General features: G+C 47.5%; 1 long non-coding RNA gene across 2 annotated transcripts in view; it reads right to left on the bottom strand.

Annotated features, from left to right (window-relative positions):
• LOC144798573 (uncharacterized) overlaps nucleotides 1-15178 on the bottom strand; it is a 69285-nt gene extending 54107 nt beyond the window's left edge. Inside the window, exon 1 of one of the 2 annotated variants that reach the window (XR_013603565.1) lies at nucleotides 14751-15178. This is a non-coding gene — a long non-coding RNA (uncharacterized LOC144798573). Of the gene's footprint in view, nucleotides 1-14510; nucleotides 14602-14750 lie in introns of those variants that run through there. The other variant, XR_013603566.1, reaches the window with a different exon arrangement.
• Nucleotides 15179-18536: the final 3358 nt, after the last annotated feature.

Here is an 18536-nt window from a genome sequence, read left to right as displayed (position 1 = left end):
AACTGGAATGTCTGGAGTCTGAGCTGTAAGCTTGGCTGTTCGATCTGCTAGATCGTTACCTTGGGAAATGGTGTCAGTAGCTTTCGTATGTGCTTTGCACTTCATAATGGCAATAGCTGTCGGTAAATGTATTGCATCTAGCAGAGCTTGAATGAGGGGGCCATGCTGAATCTTGGCTCCATGAGAGGTCATGAAACCTCTTTCTTGCCAGAGGACTCCAAAGTCGTGTACGACTCCGAATGCATAACGTGAATCTGTATATATGTTTACTTTCAGGTTCTTGGCTCGTATGCAGGCTTGGGTCAGAGCGATGAGCTCTGCTGCTTGAGCAGACAGGGTGTCAATACGATGTGTTTCTATAACTTCAGATTCAGTAGTCACTGCATATGCAGCTACTAACTCTCCTGTACTTGTTCTCATACATGAATCATCCACGTAGAGTGTCAGGTCTGGATCAGGTAATGCAATGTCCGTCAAGTCTTGTCTTGGCTTCGTCATGGTGTTAATAACTTCCACACAATCATGTCAGGATTTAAAATGTTGCAGCGTCTGATTTCTATGTGTGGCTGAAACAGTGTCAGTTCATATCCTGTTAAACGTGCAATTGTCAAGTGCTGTGTCTGTGTTCGGTTTAAAAGAACTTCCACGGAGTGTGGAACTTGTACTGTCAGGGAATGTCTTAACACAATGGAATCACTTTGTCTGATAGCTAGAGCTGTGGCTGCAACTGACTTGAGGCACGCAGGCAGAGCCTGGGCTACCGGATCTAATGTGCTAGAAAAATAAGCACAAGGCTTGTGTTGTCCTGCTTGATCTTGTGTGAGAACAGATAATGCTGTACCATTACGTTCAGTAACAAAAAGTGTAAAAGGCTTACTGTAGTTTGGTGTCGCTAGCACCGGAGCTTGACATAAAGCTTTCTTTAATTCATTAAAAACAAGTGTATGTTCCTGGGTCCAAGGGAGGACAGTCGATGACGCTGCCTCCTGTGTTGTTAACTGTATCAGTGGTTTGGCTAGATATGCGTACTGAGGAATCCATTGTCTGCAGTAAGAAGTGAGGCCGATAAAAGCTCGTACCTCCTTCTGTGTCTTGGGCTGTGGAAGATGTGCTATTAACTGGATACGGTCAGGTGTCAACTGTCTACCCCTCTTGGACAGTAAGTGTCCAAGGTATACCACTTGCTGGACACAGAACTGTAGTTTCGAAGGGGACACCTTGTGCCCCATGTCTGCCAGGAAATACAGGACTGTCAGTGACGCACGTTCGCAGTCACGTTCTGTACGGGCTGTGATCAGTAGATCATCGACATACTGGATCAGGGCAGTGTCAGTTGGCATGTGAATACTGTCTAGTTGTCGTTTAAGTGCTTGACTGTAAATACTGGGACTTTCTGTGAAACCTTGAGGTGCTCGTGTGAATTTATAGCTTCTTCCATTTAAACAGAATCCGAAAAGGAACTGGCTGTCTGGATGGATGGGGACGCTAAAGAATGCGTTCTTGAGATCAATAACAGTAAAGAACTCTGCTTCGGAATCAATGGCAGTCAATAGGGAAGAGATATCTGGAACCACTGGGTACTGGGGTATGATACATTTATTAAGTTCTCGAAGGTCAATCACTAATCGATAAACAGGAGGTGCATTTGGGTCAGTACGTTTAAGAACCGGAATGATAGGAGAATTACATACATTGGAGTCAGTTTCTACAACCACTCCTTGAGCAATGAGCTCGTCAATAATTTTCAATAAGGCTGCTACAGCCTCAGGTGGCAATTTATATTGTCGGATTCGTGGCAAAACAACACCTTGCTTCAGAGTGACTCGATATGGTGTAATGTGCATACAACCTACATCAGTTGGACCTTGCGCCCATAAATGCTGTGGTACATTCAATAATCTTGGATCAAAATCACGTAACACATAATGTCCTTTAAAATCACGTAAAAACAATCTCACTCCTTCCGGAGAGCAGCATATGACTGCTCCTAATTCTTTCAGTGTTCTAATACCTAGTAAATTTTCTGGACATGATTTCGTAAGTAACAGGTCTGTAGTTCGGGACAATGGACCGACTTCTAGAGAAACTGGTTTCGATATTTCATTAACAATAGGCTTTCCTGAAAATCCCAGGGAAACATTTCTTGAGCCTGAGAGCGGAGCCCCTGGAACCTCGTCATGACTGATGGTAGTCCTACTTGCCCCTGTATCAATCAGAAACTTTCTGTCTTTCCCTAATACTTGACTGTGTACATAGGGACCCTCTTGATCTCCAGGAACCTCGATGAGAGGCAAGCCAACCTCCCTCTCTAGGCTGTTTTATGAATATTGCTGATATTCTGGATAATCTGACTGTGCGTACTGGTACATCTGCTGTGTAACGTGTTGTGTGGCAGCGATAGGCTGCGGTACTGTAACTGTCTGTTGTGCGTTCTGCGGCGGTTGCGAATTCTGCGGAACATGTTCCTGCCTTGGAGCACGCGGTCTCTCTTTCGTCTTACCTGTGGCTATGTTGTGTTTCAGAACTGCACATTCGTTTATATAATGACCTGGCTGTTTACAGTAATTGCATGTCCCTTTAACGGGAGCTGCAGAATGACTTGTCTGAGTCGTACCCCTCTTCTGACTCTCTGCTGGAACAGACTGTGCAACTAGTACTTTCATTTTCGTGTCTTTCATACGTCTCCTTTCGTGTTCTTGCTCTTCCCTGATTCTGTTCTGGTGGTACTGTAGCATCTGGAGCATTTGAGATGGGATATTAGCTTGCCAGGTACTCTCGACTTTTAATACTCGATTTTTAACTTGTGGTAGAGAATTCTCAACTAGTTTGGTAACAAAAAGATGGGGATACGACTCACTACTTGTTTTCAAACCACTATTTATAATGAAACATTTCTCAAATCTGGAATAAAAATCACTAGTGTCTTCGTCTTGTTTCTGTTTACAGGCTGAGATGGCATCCCAGTCTTCCTTTTTCGTGGCTAGTAATCTTGGCAAGACTTGTATTAACAACTCGGGCAACTCTTTGGCTTTAGCCCCAAGACCAGTACCTGGGACTCGTGTATTATCTTCAGTCTCTAACGCGGTCCAATCAATCTTTTTCTCTCCCACCTCCCATTCTTTTTCTTTAAGTTTTTCATATATGCCCGCAGGCAACAGGACCTTTAACATTTTGATGATATCAGGATACGTGTATTCTCCGATACGGAGCATGTCTTTTAATTCACGGTGGAACCCTGCTGGATCTTTATCATGACAGGGGACCAACTTTTTCATTTCTAGTAGTTCTATTTTCGTTATAGGGGTGTAAACAAATACTCGTTCGAGGTCACCCCCCGCTCCCTTAACAGGATGCACTTCTCGCAACGGATTCTGTCTATCTATGTAGAATGGGGGTGAAACGGGAACAAAATGCGGAGTCAGGAACGTTCTGTATTTGTGACGTTGTTCTAAAATGACATTAATTAAATCGGTACCTAGACCTTTCCATCGGTTTAGGAGTAACTCGTTTAATACATTATATAAAGGACCTGGATCAGAATGCTGACTCTCGTACTGTGTAATGAGGTGCTGGATCATATACATACTCACCAGTCGCTGCTCGGCTGGGGGCAGCTTCAGAAACATTTGGGCCACCATTTCGTCTGGAAATGTGGCGGAATCACTAGTCCATCGGACTGCTGATCGGGCTAGTTCTTGTTCATGCATGGTACTAAGTTCACTATAACCTATTCGTAGTTTCAGAACTTTATCTGTAGCCTGGAATACTTGTTCAAGAGAACACTGTTCTGACACGGGAGGAGGAAAAGCTTTCTTGTAATCTAGGCGTGTGTATCTATTGGAAAACCTTGTCTTACCTATATACGCTATTCTGGTGGGATTCTCGTTATCTGTCTCTTCGTCTGAAGATTCATTCTCTTTCTCTGCTACTCTACTTGCTTTCTCCCTCTCGTGTATGCCTATGATTTCTTTACGAATCTTTCTGTACATCGTTTCTATACTATTCTGTGTCTTATGTTTTCCGTCTGCTATATTGTCACTCCACCTTGTCAGGACCTTCATCTCGTCTTTGTCTTTATCAGGATGATCTTGTTCTCTTATTAAACAATTTATTAAAAACTGCAAAATCATACTTTGAATCTCCACTTTCCGGTGTGCTATAGCTTCGTGAATACTTTCTGGTTTTTCCCCTGTTCGGATAAAATGATATATTCTGTCTAGATGCTCTTTCATATCTGATATGGTAATCAGGAAGTTTGCAACTCGTCGTAAACGTACGGAATATAATATCATGTGATTTTCGCCTGGCACTGGATCATATCTACAATCTGTAAGGAACCTCTTGAGGGCTTCGTACGTAGCCACTTTTGGCGTACGCTGTAATGCTGCTTCTCTTAGTGTCAGGCGCTTTGTTTGAGGCGGGGTGATAGGAGTACCTCCCCCTGCTCCTCCTGAACTGGAATCGTCAATTAAGACTGAATGTGCGGTTGCTGGTAACGTGACCGGTAAAGTAGGAGTACGTAATGTGGGTTGGTCCTGGGGTACTGGCACATGGACAGGATTCCCGGGACCCACAGCTGGAGGAACAGTAATTACATCATTAACAGGGTGCTGGACCTGAACTGGCGGGGTAAGATTCGGATTTGCATATTCTGGGACAGTGTCGTCTAAATAGGACGAAAGAAAAATTTCAGCTGCAGTCGGTTTATGACGTAGCTTAGTCGGGACCAATGGTGGCGGTAAATTACAGGGTACTTCCGGGGTTGCCTTCGGCAGGCCCTCGGCGAGAAGGGGATACATACCTTTAATAAGGGCATTTCTCTGTCTGTCTGACTGTTCTGCTCTAACTCGTTCACCTTCTTCTAGTAATTCCCTTTCTCGGGCTTTTTCTGAGGATTCCCTACTTAGTTCGGCTTTTCTGAATTCTTTTTCAGTTCTTTTATGCGATTCTTTACGCCACAATTCTATGGCGTCTTTCTGGGATTGTCTGGCTTTCTTTTTCCATAATGCTTCTTCTACTCTCATGATGCACTCGGCATCCCAAGTTCCTGAAACAGGCCATCTATATTTCTCTTCGAGATGTTTGGTGTAATCCACCCATAAATCTAGATACAGTATGGCATCTAAGCCATGCTTATGATACATGAAATGTCCAGGACTGTCCCTGGGAGGGAAAGGAACTGATTCTTCGAGTAACCCTTTTCTGGTTTTTATCTGACGTAACTTAGAAAACAGCGGCATATTTGAACCGTACTTGAACTTCAACACAATACACAATAAACACAGTAATGCAATAGCGAAACAAATCATTCATACCACGACATCAAAAACACATTAATAACAGTTCGAAACAGACATTGAGACTTGAACTTTCTCGAGAACGGACTTACTAGAAATACTGGATGCACTGCTAAAACAGTACAGAAACTGGATGCACTGCTAACACAGTACAGAACATACCGGTCTCCTAAAGAGACACGTCATACCGTATCCACCTAGATGGACACGTCGGACTGGATCTGCGTACCCAAACCCATCGGACCGGAGACAAACTAATGACCCCGTCTAGATACTCCCCTAGCAACGGTACTCACCGGGAAGCAAACTGAAGGCCTCGGACTGGACTGCTACTGGACTGCTACGACGTCTGGTTACTGCTACATACTACGCATGCGCTTCGGGCTTCAGAAACAGGTTACAGGTGGGCCTCCGGATACCTCGGACCTTGCTCTCTCTCGGCTTGGGCTCTGGTCGGGACGAACCGCCTTCCTCACCGCCTCGTCTGGATGCCGGACCGCAGTCTCCGTCTCCTCCGTGGGCCTGAGGGAGACTTGAAGCAGAAATATCTGCACGTGCACGGTAGGGGTCCGTCACGGCTGTAGAAGGGTCAGGGGGCCTGCGTTACATCGCCGGCGCGTGGGGAAGAGGTAAGTCCCTATTCGGGCGCCATTTATGTGGTAAATAAATAAATAATTACCGGTACTATTTTTCTATGCATTAAATGAAAAAGGATAGCTCAATAAATAAGAGGCAGGATCCGAGGTGTCTGAGTCAGAAGGGCTTTAATCAGATGGCTCGAGCCAATGGACCATCGGGTTCCATCACCTGCAAAGGTTCAGGAAGGGACAGACACAAGAAAAAGGGAAGTAAAGCCTAAAGCCATATTAACATCATGCAATATATATAGTAAAACAGTACAATTGCATTGAATACAGTAGGCGTAACAAGTGACAAACGAAAGATAAGAGCATATGGGCGTGAAAAGAAGGCGTGCACAGGGCGTGCACGGAGGCATGTGATGTAGACATCACAGAAGTGTCATAAATGGGTGGATACATGGAGGGGGCTACCTGGGCAGCTGGAACCTTTAACCTAGTGGTGCGCGCAAACGGGTCGGAAATGTGACTGGGGAGAGCTGGGGGCTCTGACTTCTGGTACTAGAAGAGGAGACTAAAGTCTGGGATGTCAGGACGACATGTACCTATAGCATTTCTGATATCTCGTGTTTGGAGAACATGTTGATAGAATCTAAAAGTCATCAGGGTAAAGGCTACTTGTCACTAAGGCTAATGCATGCATATATTTCTTAATGTATTGCGTGTGCTATGGATCTTCTATGGACATTAATTCAGTAATTCTCTTGCATGGAGACAGGAAGGCTAGACTATAAATGAAGATGTTTATGCGGTTCGTTAGCTAGGAATGTGAAGCCGGGGAGCTGAACTGATAACTAGAGGCATAACATATCCTTGGCAGACAGGCAGGCAGGCCAGGCCGGGCACCGCGCTGCTTGGCAGAAAGTAAGTGAAGGGTCAGGGATGCGGGAGGGGCTGCATCGCTCCTCGGAGTGGTTCCGGAGACTCGAAGCTTGAATCTGGTGTCCGGGCCTTGTGAGGCCTAGAAACGGGGACAACTCTATGAATTAACGTGCACAATGTAAAGACGTTGGCAACATAGGCCTAATACTTGTTGCTTTCAGGGGGACTGGATAACTGGCATACTAACGTTGGACACAACCATAATTGCGTCTTTATTCGGTCAAGGGGGTAAATATGCATATTAATCATGCACATATAACATACGATGGGGAACACGTAGGGACACATGACAGGGCAAAATTCACTTTTCCACAGGTCCATCCGTATGGTGAAATTCAACCCCCACAAAAAGAATTTGAAATGCCTCACCGCCCAGAAACATGCCAGGGCCTCTTTTTCAATTATGGAGTAGTTGCGCTCTGCACTCGTTAGGCACCTGGATGCGAAGGCAATGATATTTTCTCCCTTCCCTTCCTTCTGCACTAGGGTGGCTCCAAGAACTTTGTTTGAAGCATCTGTGGTGAGAATGTTTTTTTTCCTGGAGTTGAATGTCCCTAAAGCTGTTGAGTTCACGATCCCTTCTTTGAGGGCATCCACCACACACTTATGCTCTTTGTTCCATGTGAAGTCCTTGTTTTTCTTTAAAACATCCCGCATAGGCTCACATTTGGTTGCAAAATTGTTAATGTATTTGGACATATATACCATGAGCCCAAGAAAGGATTTAAGTTCTTCTTAATTTTTCGGATATGGGGCATCCTTCACAACACTAGGCAGGCTACTTTTGGGTGTGAATCCTTCTTTAGAGATGAAATTTCCCAAATAGTCGACAGACGAGACCCTTATTTTGCATTTGTTCCTCTTCACTGTCAATCTAGCATCCATGAGTTTCTGGAAAACCAGTTTAAGGGAGTAGTCGTGTTTCTCCACATCACGGCCATACACCAATATGTCATCCTGGAAACACACTGTTCGATCCACTCCCTTCAGGATTTGCTGCATAATCTTCTGAAAAACCGCTGCTGCTGACGCTAATCCAAACGGCATCCTCCTGAAAATGAAAGCCCCTTGTGGAGTTATGAAGGCGGTGAGTGGCCTGGATTCGAGGTGGAGGTCCACCTGGTGGTAAGCCATTGACAAGTCAATTACGCTAAAGTACTTGGCCTGGCCCATGGTGTTGAGCAGCTCGTTGATGTTTGGTAGGGGGTGTCGTCCCACCCAAATGCTTTCGTTGAGGCTGCGTAGGTCCACACACAGCCGAATACCTTCGCCATTAGCCTTTGCTGCGATCACAACTGGGACCAACCATTCGGAACAATTTATGGGTTGAATGATACCCATGTCGCACAGTTTATGCAGTCCCCTCTCCAAAGGTTCCCTCATTTGTTGAGGCACATGGCGTAACTTGTGAACAGCAGGCTTTGTGTTGGACTTTAGCTTAATTCTATGTTGGAAGTCATGTAAAAAGCCCAATTCCTCCTGAAACAACTTCGTAAATTTCTCACAAATGGTGTCAACCCCTTGAGCCTCTTCCGTAAGTAGGACTTGCTCTGTACTGTTTGGGTCCAAGATGATGCCCAGCTATTTTTGATGCTGCCAGCCCAGCAGGTTGGACCCAGATTCTACAATGTATACCTTGCCAAAGGCTTTCCTGCCCTTGGACTGTATATGCATTTCCTTCATTGCCATAAGAGGTATTGGTTCCCTGCTGTACCCTGTGGGAGAAATATCTGGGGTTTTTAAGGGGCTCCTTGTTTGGCCCTCAAGATTCTCAAAATCATTCTTGTTTAAAAGCGTGAATGGGGAACACAAGTCTGCAAACATGGTGATAGTCTTGTTGTTAATTAACACTTCACACTTAGGATAAATGGCATTCACCGAACCTAAGTAATCTTTAAGCTGTAACACATATTTTTCCCCGCCAGGCACTATACACTTCACTTCCTTGTTGAAGACCCTTTCAACCTCCCTCTCAATGTCTTTGGGGTGGGGGTCACCTTCTCTACATACCCAGGCAAAATGCCCCCTCCTATTGCATTTCTTTCAGGTAACAGATCTGGCAGGGCATTGGAAGTAATTTGCAAAATGATTACTGCTGCTGCACCTGTAACACTTACAACTCCTCTCTCTGTTGGATAGTTTGCTACTTGTGCTTTCTTTACTTTGCACACTTCACTCTTCTCCTCTCCCTCCTGAATATTAGCAATATTCTCAGCATTATATTTCATTTCTTTTCTACACCTTGCTGTGTGCTCTACTGATTTTGCAAACTCTACCACTTCTCTTAAGCCAGGGTTCTTAGCTAAATATTTTTCCTGAATGGGAGCATTATTGGTGCAACGCACCAGTTGATCCCTTATGAGAGAATCAGTGAGATTGCCAAATTTTCACAACTGCGTGAGACCCCACAATGCTGCAATGTAATTAGAGACTGATTCCTGTTTGCTTTGGACTCTATTGAAAAACGTATGGCGTTCCAAAACTACTTTGACTTTATCGCCAAAATGTTTCTCTAACTTGCTCATGGTACGTACAAATACATCCACTTCCTCCCCTATTTCCTCCTCCCCTTCTGGTTCTGGCAATGTCTCTAAATTTTCTGTCCATGCACACCCAATTTGTGGAAAATGGTGTGTTGATTGCGCACAGAGCTAAAGCGCTCACCCCCAGTGGCTATGATATAAGACTCGAAAAGCTTCACCCACTCCTTCAAACATATTTCAGGCTCACCTATTTCATTTAAAAAGGAGGGAGGTTGGCTCATGCCTGCCGCCGCCATGACGGTTGAAATGGAAAAGGATAACTAAAGTGGCTGCAAGCCTGAGGGGAAGGGATGCCCTGCACAGTATGCCCTAAGAAGAAAGAGTATGGGTGGAGACGAAGGCCCAAGGATGTACAGAAAATACGGTGACCCCAGTCTATGACAGCGTAGTCCTGAAGGCTATGTTGAGGGAAAGGTCACCAAAAAGAATATATATCTGGCCATACAGAACTATGCTCTCAAAGGGTCAAGATCCTCTCCAGGAGAATGGGAAGACCATGAAACAAGGAGGCCCTAAAAGAGGTCTATAGCAATTACCAAAGTTACAGGCCTTACACCTCAAGCCGGATTTAGTCCTCATCAGAACTGGAATGCAGGGCAAACACCCATTACAACAAAAAAGAAATTGGTTGCGGTGCCTTCGCAACGCAACTTTTACATCGCAGGATCCTCTGCATCGCATGCGTTTACAACACATGCAATAACTGGGCAATGACATTTCCATCGCATGACATTACAACGCATGCTCATGCTCATGTTAGCAATGCAGATGACAATTACAGTATAAATATGACAATTACAGTATAAATAATGTTAGCAATCACGGCATGATTACAACGCTTGCTCACGCATAAGATGACATAATTACTGAAAAAGAATGTTAGCAGGCACAGGCCATCTGCAACCCTCGACACATTGACATAGCTGAGGGTGTATCCTCCGAAACGTATAAAGGCGGAAATACTCTGGTGGAAATATACTGCATGAAAAGCTACCTGGAATTTATATGTGTATTTGTCTAAACGCATTGATGTAGGTTTTCCCCAAGTGCATTGTTACAGTTTGCAGTTCCTCTTGAAAAGAAAGTCTGCGCTTGTACCATGACGGAATGTATAAAATGGGAATCTATCGGCGATTAACCAACAGTTTTTTTAATTTCAAATTTGTTTTATTGGTTTTAAGGGCAAGAATGACAGGCAATACAAAACAGTAGGTATGCAGTAGGCATATAGAGCGAGCGAGACAGACAGACACGTCTTCTCTAAGAGTCTTCAAGGAAGCAGATAAACCATGCCCACGTAGAAATGCTCTGCCGACACTTTGGTGAAAGCGCCATGTAAGAGAGTCAACCGAACAGAACAATAAGAAGAACCCAGCCCCCCACCCTTTACCCAACATTGCCCCCCTCCCCCCGCCCCGACCAGTATGCCATTCGTCCGGAGCCTCTGCCATAGCACGTTCAGAGTGTTGTGTTTCAAGGTGTTCAAGTTCGTGGGGGATCTCGTGGTGGTTCCGTGAGCCGCAGAATGCGGAGATATTTCGGGCATGTGATTTCGTGAAATTCTCTGGACAAGAGGGACAGGAGTGGTTGCCAGACCTTCTGAAATGAGTCAGCCGTGTGTGTGAGCGTGGCCTGGATACGTTCCATGCCCAACGTGAACCACAGTTTATGCAGCCAGCCAGTGTGGGTGGGTATGGTGGTGGATCCCCAGAGTGACAGGACGTGTTGTGACGCAGCCTGCACGGCAATGCCCATCTGTTTGCCACGAGGAGACCTCAAGGGAAATGTGAGTGCGTTGGGCAACCCTAGGATTGTGTATGCAGGAAAGCGCGGGAAATTCAGTTTCAAATGTGGAGTCAATATCATCTAAAACCGCTTTCCAGTACCCTTGCAGAGCGCGGCAGTCCCACAGAAGGTCCCTACTGAATCCATCTTTCGCCGCAAACTAAAGACTTGGTTGTTCTCTTCTTGATTCTCTCCTCCTTCTTCGGGCCCATTAGTTGTTAGCGCCGGGACACCCCCTCGGGGGTAGCCGTGCGCTCTATAAAATTCAAAAATAAATAAATAAAATAAGGTGGGTCAGAGTGCCCTTTTCACCGCAGCCCCTCCAACACAGCGCGCTTCGAAGAGGATTGCTTTGATTGAGTCTTGCCGGGGTAAGATGCCAGTAGATGGCCAGTTTCACCGCCGATTCCCTGGCACTAGTATTACGAGTGGTGTGTGCAGCTCTGTAGTGTACAAACCCCCACTCCTTGGGTGATAATGTCCTGCCGAGTTCTGATTCCCAGCGTTTCTGTCCCGCTGTCTTACCTGGGCCAGCCACGGGGGATAACATCTTGTAAAGGTCTGAAATAAGGTGCCTATCCGAGTCTTTCGTCACCAGCCATTTCTCGAATGGTGTTATTTGCCGAGCAACTAGGGGAGCGCTATCCGGGTTCAAGAGCCAGTGGCGGAGTTGGAAGTATTGGAACATGTGGGGTTTGGTCACTCCGTAGCCTCGGGTGATATCGGCGAGGGGGAGAAAACCCTCCAAGTCAAAGAGATGGCCGGCCGAACGGCAGTCCGTACCACGCCATTGTGGAAAGGCGCGAGGATCAGTGCCCGGCGGGAATTCCGGGTTATCGAAGAGCGGAGTGAGCGGGGAAGGGAAAGTCGTCAGGCCTCTCTTGACCGCCACCATGTCCCAGGTCTTCATGATGGTGCGTGTGATGGGGTAGCGGAGGAGGTATCGTGGTCTATGCTGGCGGGCAAGGAATGGGATCTTCCACAGTGATGTCTGAGCCATCGCCCTATCCTGAAATGCCATCTCTTTTCGGACTCAGGTCTGTACCACTCCACCAGGTAGCGGAGTTGTGAGGCTTGAAAATATTGCAGGAGATTAGGGATCCCGAGGCCCCCCTCATCAACACCTCTGTGCGCCACTTGCTTATGCAGCCTTGCGCGTTTCTTTTCCCAGATGAACTGATGGAGAGCGGTTTGTAGATCAGCAAGCACGCCCGGCCGCGGCAGTACTGGGAGGGTCTGGAAGATATACAAGATCTTAGGTAAGGCTGACATTTTTACTGCTGCTATGCGGCCTAGCAAGGAGAGGGGTTGTTTCGACCATCGCGTGAGGTCGGCTCGGATTTGGGAAGCAAGTGTTTTATAGTTAAGGGTCACCGTCGAGTCTGTGGAGGAAGTAAGAGTGATCCCCAGGTATGGGAGCTGCGTAGAAGTTTGTAAGTCGCAACCAAAGTCAGGCGGTGGGGTGTGAGGGTGGGCATTGCTGCCCAGGGGTAAAATCAGGGATTTCCCCCGGTTGATTTTGAAGCCAGACACCGCTCCAAAGCTCTCCAGTTCCTCCAGGAAAGCAGGTATAGAGCGGGACGGTCGGTCTAGGGCAGCGATGATATCATCGGCATAAAGCCCCACTACGTGAGGTTCATGGCCGAAGGAGACTCCGCTAATGCGAGGATTGTCTCGGATTTTCTGCGCCAGGGGTTCCACGTACAAGGCGAACAGAAGGGGCGAAAGAGGGCACCCCTGACGCATGCCTCGTTGTATCTCGAAGGGGTCCGATTTAAGGCCACCCAATTTGACCCGGGCCATAGGGTGGTGGTAGCAGCTTGCAATCCAGGCTTGAAAGCGGTCGCCCAGCTGGTACCGTTGCAGGACCTTCTGCAAGTAGGTCCAATCGACTCGGTCGAATGCCTTCTCCGCATCGATAGCCAGCAGCACCGAGTCCGAGTTTTGAAAGTGAGTTTTATCCACGAGGTGCAGTAGCCGTTTAGTATTATCGCTGCATTGGCGGTTTGGGACAAAGCCCGATTGATCCGGTTCGAGGATACCCGGTAGGCAAGGGCCCAAACGGGCCGCTAATACCCCCGAGAATAGTTTCAAATCCAAATTAAGTAGGGAGATGGGGCGGAACACGGAACAATGTGTCGGGGGTTTGCCCGGCTTGGGCAGCACCACTATGTCAGCCGCCAGCATGTCCGGTGGTATAGAGCTTGGGCCCTCGAAAGAATTAAACAACCTCGCAAGTGTTGGAGCTAGTACCTGGCCAAAGAGTTTGTAGAAGCCTGATGAAAAGCCATCAGGTCCTGGCGATTTGAGCGGGCGGAGGCGTGAGATGGCGGCTAGGACTTCGTCAGGGCGGATAGGAGCATCCAAGGCCTCTGCGTTCGCTGGACACAGCGGTGTGATTTCCGCCGATTGCAAATACGCGTCGACGGCGGCTGGTGATACTTTATCCTCGCTATACAGGGAGGCGTAAAAGGAGCGGAAGGCGGCAGCGACCTGCGCGTCTTCGGTAAGGGTCTCACCAGAGTCATCCAGGAGAGTGGTGATTTTTGAGCGCTGAGTCTTGGCTTTTAGGGCGCTGGCCAGAAGGCGCCCGGTGCGGTTGCCTCCTACGTAGTACGTATGGCGGAGACGAAGGGCGGCAAATTCCGCTCTGTCAGTATCGACCAACAGTTTTTTTAAATAAAATGTTCAAATCCGTCAGCCGGGGCCTTTGAACATTATACATATGCATTCGTTCCTCAAGATCCAGTCACTTCAATCTCCCTTCCGAGACGCAGTCCATCTCGGTCACTAATACATTCTGAAGATCATTTTGGAAAAATAAAACATATTTTTGGAAGCCTCTGAACACTCGTATAATTCGTGGAATGGAACTATTTAGAAATGAGCCAGACAGATCAGGTCGACTAGGACCGAAATGAGAGGGTGTAGGAAGCAGGATGTATACTGAAAAAAGTGTCTCGTGTTTTTAGGTCTGGCTGCATACAGCTAAAACTTTCCGTACACCCACAGCATCAGTTCTTGAAACAGTACAATAAGAAGATGCACCATTAAAGAGTGATCTTTTGTTTCATCCCTTCATTAACAAAACTGAAAATCACAATGTAACAGCAGGCGATTTGGTGACCTGCGTTGTAATGCCCCAAAGCAGCAGAGACACTACAATCGCGTGGCAACAGCATGCGCAGTAAATGCGTGCAATGTAATGCCTTTTACGTTTTAACAACAGCGTGGTAATTGCTTGCGTTGTTATGGTTGGCGATGCATCATCATACATCCAGAATGCAGTACCTTGAATAGCCAAATTTAATAAAAGGCAGGGATCAGGGAATAAATTGCGGTGCACACTGATGAGTTAAAAGTACCTTGCACCACTCGACGCCTTACTGGTCCGTGTATAGTACAGCTGGTTTCCTTACAAATGCTCAAAGATGCTGTCCTGCACCCCAAACAGCCTGCGCCAATTCTGAGGCACAGACGACTGTGCTTCCTGCGTGGCTGCCCGGGAACCAGGGACGCTACTCAGCGAGGAACTAGAGCGCCACCCACAATACTAGGCTGAGGTAGTGCACCGCCTGACAGGAACTGGCAATAGAGGAACGCACCTTTCCAAGGAACTTGCTCACGAACGCCAAACTCCAACCTCCGGAGTACTGTGCGCTGACAGGAAATGCTGGATGGCTCTAGGAGGCTGGCGCGCCGGACAAGTTCCTTCGATCAAGAGGCTCCGGAGAAATTGGCACGCAGACTTGTGAGGGCGAAAAGAGTGTCTAGCTGAGGTGATATAAGTTCAGCACCGCACACCAAGCTGAACACCCAAATGGTCCACAGGTAGGTCCTGCAGTGGATAGTTGATACTTCACATAGATTGGCACAATCCCCTCAAGATAGGACCTCGAGGAATCTATTACGAGTTGTTCCTTTGTGCCCACTCCACGGTCCGGTTACTGAAAGGACCTCAAAACCGCTCCTGGACCCGTAAATTAATGAATGTTCTTTTCTGGATTGAAATGCGCACTGCTGTGTTCTTCCTTCAGTACTCGTACCCCAGTTGACATCTTTATGTGTACTGTAATTCAGGATGCTCGGACTCTCCTCTTTCAATTTCCTCCAGGAATACTTCTTTTCTGTGTATTACTCTGCGCTGACATAGATGGAGAGTACACAAAGGGGAGATGGCTAAAATTGTCCCCTTTGCAGTATTTGTCGCCAGTGTTGGAAGTCAAAGATGACAGGACAAGAGTCTTGCAAGTACCACTTTATTGGCCATCCACTCTCCTCAATCACAGTAACGCCAACATTCTACAGTGAACTCCAGGTGAGGGAAACCATGTAGGAAGAATGAATAGGGGGAAATGGAATGTACCATAAGAGGTAAAGAGGAGGATATAACAGAAGGACTTTGTGGACCATGGATTTATATGGGCACGCAGACTGTGTTATGATTGGTTAATGGTTGTCATGGACATAGTCCCCTTAGTTCATGGGATATGTAGTCTTTGCAGTTTTTTTATTTGATCTTTGAACCTGCTGAATAATAACAAGTGAATAAACAAATGCCTAATACTCACCTCCGGTCCTGACATAGAATTCCCGGCCTAGATGAGGTGCGTACTTTGGTTTGACATGAGAAGCATCAGCTCTCTTTTATTGTCTATGTATATATAATGATACATAACCTTTCTTTGTTTGTTTTATGTAGCGCAAACTAAAGCCAAAGGTATCATAGCTGCCAACTGTCCTGTTTTTGCTGGGACAGTCCCAGCAAGTTGGAGACTGTCCCGGGTAATTCAATATCCCAGGACAGTCCCGGCAATTGCACTTTGCATCTATAGCACTGAGCTCGTGAGCTGGTCCCGCCCAATCGGTTGATATATTGGACTGCCGTTGTGTTGTCCATTCTCAGTAGCAAACAGCACAATACTCTATTCCTTGTGAGGAACTGAATAGCAAAGGATCCCGCTAGTAACTCAATACACTTGATGTGTAGGCTAAATTCTTCTTCTGTCCATTTGCCTCCCATGGAGATCCAGCTGCATATGGCCCCCAAACAAGGCGACTGGCATCCGATTCTATCACTAGGTCTGGATGGGAACCAAAAATCGCTTGTCAGTTTCATGCCACCATGTAGTCTATCCACCACTGTAGTTCTGTCTGGCCTCTGGCATCAGTATCACCAGTACTGAATACGTAGGACCCCTCCGAACATTGGCCACCTTTAGTCTCTGCAGGGCCCTGTAGTGGAGTGGCCCCAGGAAAATGGCCTGTATCGAGGAGTATAAGAACCCAACAATCCTGGCCAACTGCCGCAGGGAGATCCTGCCCCTCCTGAGAACCTTCCTCAGCTCCTTCTAGATCTTGGCTATCTACTGGTCGGCAAGCTCAGGGTCGCCACACTAGTGTCTATGAGAAAGCCAAGAAAAGTCATGCTCTGCTGGAGAACCAAATCTGACTTTTGCTGGTTCAATCAATCAATCAATCAATCACACATATTTATAGAGCGCGCTACTCACCTGCTAGGGTCTCAAGGTGCTGGGAGGAGGGGGAGCCGCTATTGCTCGAACAGCCATGTCTTGAGTTGTTTCCTGAAGGAAAGATGGTCCTGGGTCAGTCGTAGGTGGGTGGGGAGGGAGTTCCATGTCTTGGCCGCCAGGTAGGGGAAGGATCTTCCTCCGGCGGTGGCTCTGCGAATTCGTGGGACGGTGGCGAGGGCGAGGCTGGCGGATCGGAGCTGGCGGGTGGGTGTGTAGAATGTGAGGCGGCTGTTGAGGTATTTGAGGCCCATGTCGTGGGGAGCCTTGTGTGCGTGGGTGAGGAGTCTGAACGTGATCCTCTTGCTGAAGGGGAGCCAGTGCAGGTCTCTCAGATGGGCAGAGATGTGGCTGTGACGGGGGATGTCCAGGATGAGTCGTGCAGAAGCGTTCTGTATGCGCTGGAGTCTTTTCTAGAGTTTGGCTGTGGTTCCAGCGTAGAGGGTGTTCCCGTAGTCCAGTCGGCTGGTGACGAGGGCCTGGGTGACCGTCTTCCTGGTTTCGGTGGGTATCCACCGGAAGATCTTTCGGAGCATGCGCAGGGTGTTGAAACAGGATGATGAGACGGTGTTGACTTGTTTGGTCATCGTGAGGGAGGAGTCCAGGATGAAGCCCAGGTTGCATGCATGGTCCGTGGGCTTGGGGGCGGTGCCCAGTGTAGGGGGCCACCAGGAGTCGTCCCAGGCAGAGGGGGATGGTCCCAGGATGAGGACTTCCATCTTGTCTGAGTTCAGTTTCAGACGGCTGCGCTTCATCCATTCCGCGACGCCTTTCATTCCTTCCTGGAGGCTGGCTCTGGTGGTGGCGGGGTCATTGGTGAGGGAGAGGATCAGCTGGGTGTCGTCCGCATAGGAGATGATGTTTAGGTTGTGTTGGCGTGCGATGGCTGCGAGGGGGCTCATGTAGACGTTGAAGAAGGTGGGGCTGAGCGAGGATCCTTGAGGAACGCCGCAGATGACTTCGGTGGCCGCGGATGGGAAGGGGGGGAGGCGGACTCTCTGGTTTCTTCCGGAGAGGAACGAGATGATCCACTCCAGGGCCGTCCCTTGGATTCCGGTGTTGCTGAGGCGCTGTATTAGTGTGCGGTGGCATACGGTGTCGAAGGCTGCCGAGAGGTCCAGGAGGATGAGGGCAGCTGTTTCCCTGTTGTCGAGCAGGGACCTGTTATGTTATGTTATGTTATTAAAAATTTATAAAGCGCACATACGCCCGAAGGCTTCTTGGCGCTGGAAAGAAACAAAAAGGAAAAAAAAACAACAACAAAAAACATAACAAGGGGTGAGTCTGCAGGAATCTTTATTTCAGGTAAGCCTGTGTAAAGAGGTGAGTCTTAAATGCCTTCCTAAAGGCCAGGAGGTCCTTACTCTGTCTAAGGGCTAGTGGCAGAGAATTCCATAGGGTGGCTGCTAAGAAATGGAAGCTGCTGCCACCTTGTCGTTTTTTCTTAAAGCGAGGTACTTCAAGTAGATCTTTGTGGGCTGATCTCAGATTACGTGAGGGAACATATCTTCCAATCAGCTGCCTGATGAATAGAGGTCCCTTGCCTTGCAAAGCCTTAAAGATAATGCACCCGGCTTTAAATTCGGCTCTTTGAGCCACGGGTAGCCAGCGCAGGGTCTCTAGGCCTGATTTGATCGATTCCCATTTGGGTACATTGCAGATCAGCCTGGCGGCCTGATTCTGCAAGTACTGCAATCTTCTAAGTTGTCCTACAGGTAGGCCAAGGTATAAGCTATTTGAGAAATCGATATGGGAGAGGACTAGGGCCATGACCACCTGAATTAAGGCGGAAGGAGTGAGGAAATGGGCGATTTTCCTAATTTTCCTCAATTGGAAAAATCCAGAGGAAACCACGGTTCC

This window comes from Lissotriton helveticus, chromosome 12 (genome assembly GCF_964261635.1).
Source record: "Lissotriton helveticus chromosome 12, aLisHel1.1, whole genome shotgun sequence".
Taxonomy (NCBI): Eukaryota; Metazoa; Chordata; class Amphibia; order Caudata; family Salamandridae; genus Lissotriton; species Lissotriton helveticus.
This window is presented reverse-complemented; position numbering and strand designations above follow the sequence as displayed.